This window comes from Olea europaea, chromosome 14 (genome assembly GCF_002742605.1).
Source record: "Olea europaea var. sylvestris chromosome 14, O_europaea_v1, whole genome shotgun sequence".
NCBI lineage: Eukaryota > Viridiplantae > Streptophyta > Magnoliopsida > Lamiales > Oleaceae > Olea > Olea europaea.
This window is the reverse complement of record NC_036250.1, coordinates 10,133,711-10,138,366: the sequence shown is the minus strand read 5'-3', so window position 1 is coordinate 10,138,366 and position 4,656 is coordinate 10,133,711.

The window sequence follows — 4,656 nt, the reverse complement described above, 5'->3', positions numbered from 1 at the left end:
CACCATGTAAGACCAACTAGAAACTATGAAAACCAAAGTAGCATTATAGCAGCAAAAAAATTTAAATCAGTAAAATTTACTAAAATCATTGCTAAAGATACACAATCTTCATTCATTGCACAAAATGTACAAAAACCATTCAGAAACACACAAAAATCGTAAAGAACAAGAGAATGTACGCAATATAAGTCAATAAAACATAAAAAAAAAAATGTTGCTACCTTCGGTTTATAAGAAGATGAGGAAATTTTGGTCCTCTTCTTTAAGGATGGTTCTTCGAGATTTCTTTGCCTCTTCGATCCACTTTTTTCAGCCATTGCAAAAATACGAGTTAATTGTTGGAATCGAAATTAGATTTTCGATCTAGGGTTTAGGCTATTTGGGATTTATGGTCAAAATGATAACGAGACAAGAAACAAAACGATTACGAAGGGAAAACGAAGAAGAAATTGAGGGGAAATGGGTCGAAAATGGAGATTTACAGTCGTATGTTGCTGGACAATTTCCACAATGATAACGAGACGAGAAGCAAAACGATTATGAAGGGAAAACGAAGAAGAAATTGAGGGAAAATGGGTCGAAAATGGAGATTTACAGTCGACGATTACGAAGGGAAAACGAAGAAGAAATTGCTGGAAAATGTTTTGATTAGGGCTTGCCGTAGAATTTCGTTTAGGTTTCGTTTAATTTTACCAATTTAGGACGTAAATAATACTTCTTCAGAATATTTTAATAATTTAAAAGGTATTAATCAAAATATTTTTAAAAAGGGCGTACAGGGCCTAATTTCCTCATTAAAATTTCCATTTTTTGATTCAAAAATGGCCCAGCCCATTTATTCAAATAGATAAGAAGTTAATTGGGCCTCATGGTAAATAATTGCAACGGCATTTTTAGCTTTTGTTTGGGAGGAAAAAAAAAAATTCTGTCAAAAATAATTTATTGAAGCATGTGTGATAAAAAGTAGAAAAACTTATGGATTTTACAAAATGTGTGATTTAAAATGATTTAAAAAAAATCTCTACCAAACAAGACCTTAAACAATCTTCTAATTAAATGTGAAAATAGACATTTCATCAAGAACTTCTACAAATCAAGCCATATAAACTTATACATTCAACACAATATTATGTCATTTTGAATGAAAGGTGTATTCATTCTTAGTGATATCAAAACGTGCGAGCCAACCAGAATCGAGTTGGGAAGTGGGTCGAGCCAAACTGCTCTTGGCTCCCCAATAAATTTTGGATCGAAATTGCATTTTAACTCATTTCAATGAGTTGTGTGAGTGGCTTGCACAAGTGAATCACTGGTTGGCTTGCAATCGTGCCTCACCACACTTTCCACTCCTAAACCAGAGGGTAACTCTCCCTAACATTCATCATAACCCAACTCAAGTGAGCTTTTGTCTATTATTTTACAAGAATTCTTTGAAAATGCATAAAATATTTTAAAAATCAACCCTAGTCGGTTTGTTTGACATCCGATGAGTGGCCAAGGTCTCTCTATTTTTTGGCAAGCCAGCCTAATAGGTGGCCGGGGCCTCCATCTTTTCAACTGTCAAACTTCAATAAAATGAATTTTAATTCATTATGCAATTCCTTGTACCATATTGATTATTGAAACTCATTATGGCTTGGCCACTTGAGCCTTTAATTTTAAGGGAAATTTTCATAGTTAAGAAGTTAAGTATCACCCATTTCAAAACTAAGAATAAATGTTTCAAATTTCAAAAATAAGATTTTTTCTTAAAATTTTATTTATGAATTAAATTATTAAATATATATTTTATTAATTAGCTATGTTAAGGTTACAATTCTTTGTAATTTGGTCACAATTTATGAATTAATTGATTACAAATTAATTTTCGTTCACAACATATCAAATTATTGGTCACAACTTATTTCTCGATTACAAATTAAAATTTTTATAGATCACTGATTATTTATTATTTACAAATCAAAATTTTATAGGTCACAAATTATTTATCGATTACAAAATCAAAACTTTTATTGGTAACAACTCAGTTATTCTTACAAATTATTAGATTAATTGGTCGTAATTAATTTCGATCACCATTAATCAATTGTGAGTCATAATCACAAATTTAAGTCACGTATTACAAATTAAGCAATTACTGGTCATAATCAACCAGATAATTGGTCACAAGCATCCAATCTCATCTCATCCCACCCACCACTATCGCCACAACAACCACCATCACCATTATCACTACCAGACCTTACAAGACCACAATAACCGTCCAAACACCAACAAAATCGTCGCAACGTCGCCGCCACTACCACCAATAAACCACCACCACCATTACCACTCAACATACCAAAACCAATCCAATGCCTATTCCACCACCATCACCACCTGATGAGGGGAAAGAGGGAGAGAAGAATAGAGACTGAGAAGAGAGGAGGGAGAGGAGGAGAAATGCTTTTTACGGTATAGGTAAATATATTAGGGTTTGGTATAATTAACACTAATTTTAAACCATGCAGCTTTTGAATTGGGCCCATTAGCCTGCCTCATAGGGCCTAATTAAGCAGTTAAAAGGGCTTTAATATTTAATAAAAAAAATATATATATATATATATATATTTTATAAATAATTAACTATTTCCTATAAAGGAGGCCCTATTGACCAACTGGAAACGGGTCCGTAGAGTACTGCTGCAGGAATTGCCCATAACTAACTCTTCATATATTACTAGTCTTGTGCCATGCAATGCATGGCTTGAATTTTATAAAAGGAGATATTAGCATATTAAATAAGGAAATAAAGAGAGACTGCAAACAATAAAAAATTGATTCGATTAATTAAACGATTTAATTATATCAATTAGATATTCAACAATAAAAAAAATGATTCGATTAATTAAACGACTTACTTATATTGAATATAGTATTATCAAATACGTCATTTATAAGTAAAATAATCACTTAGACTAAAATAATAATGTTTGAAAAAATACATTTGAATTATAGCAACAAGAAATTGAGCCAACAAATTTTTTATCTTAATTATTTTAACATCTAAAAAAAATTATATATAAAAAAATTCGGTAATTTTTAGGAATTTTTTTTCTTATTGTTACTTTTTCTTCTTGATAAATTAATTTTTAAAATAATCTAATACAATTTTTTGCATAAAAGAATGATTATTAAAAAATTTTACGTTAAAACCAAAAAAAAAAAAAAAAAATTGACGTCAAACAAAAAAGAATTAAAAAGGAAAAAAGAAATAATTTTTTTTAAAAAAATGCATTTTTAACACATACATTTAATCTCCGTTTAACTATTTTCAATATTTATTTAGATCATTCGATATCTCTACGATATAATTCTCAAAATGAGTTTCAAGAGAATGTAAACATTTACCGATTCGACTAATCATTCGATATCTCTACGATATAGTTCTCAAAATGAGTTTCGAGAGAATGTAAACATTTATCGATTCGACTATCGTACAATCATCGACGAATTTTTAAAGTTAACTTGTTATCGAAAATTTCGAAATAATAATAAAATAATTGATTTTTTAAGAAAAACGAATTATGCGTATTTTTTAACACATACGTTTAATGTCCGTTTAACTATTTTTGATATCTATTTAGATCATTCGATGTCTCTACGAAATAGTTCTCAAAATGAGTTTCGAGAAAATGTAAAATATTTATCGATTCGACTATCGCACAGTCGTCGATGAATTTTTAAAGTTAACTTATTATCGAAAATTTCGAAATATAGTTTGAAAATGCCTACATTGGCGTCCGATAACATTTGCTATGATTGACCGTTTCACGCACCGTTAACGACGTGCAATACTATGTCGCGAGTACTTCAAAACGATATTAAGAATATAATATTTCGACTTCTTTTGATATCCCGTAATGAACCTGAAAATAAACACAAAAACATAAGTAAAAAAAAAATTCGAGAGAATGTAAAACATTTATCGATTCAACTATCGTATAATCGTCGATGAATTTTTAAAGTTAACTTGTTATCGAAAATTTCGAAATAGTAATAGAATAATTGATTTTTTTTAAGAAAAACGAATTATTCGTATTTTTTAACACATACGTTTAATAGCCGTTTAACTACTTTTGATATCTATTTAAATCATTCGATGTCTCTACGATATAGTTCTCAAAATGAGTTTCGAGAAAATGTAAAATATTTATCGATTCGATTATTTCACAGTCGTCGATAAATTTTTAAAGTTAGCGCATTATCGAAAATTTCGAAATATAGTTTAAACATACCTACTTTGACGTCCGATAACATTTGCTATGATTGACCGTTTCACGCACCGTAAACGACGTACAATACTATGTCGCGAATACTTCAAAACGATATTAAGAATATAATAATTCAACTTTATTTGATATTCCGTAATGAGTCTGAAAATGAACACAAAAACATAAGAAAAAAAAATTGAATTAAGGCACTCCGGCCTGCGCGGAGTGCTTGCCAGTGAGCACTCCGCGCTGCGTGGAGTGCTTCACTAATTTTTTTTTTTTTTTTTACGGATTGTTTTGGTAATTCGACCATAACTTTGGCTACGGTTGTCAGAATCGTGCCCATGACCCCAATTCGAAAAGCTCTTTTAGCCTCACACGTCCTGGCCACCAATGCCCACAC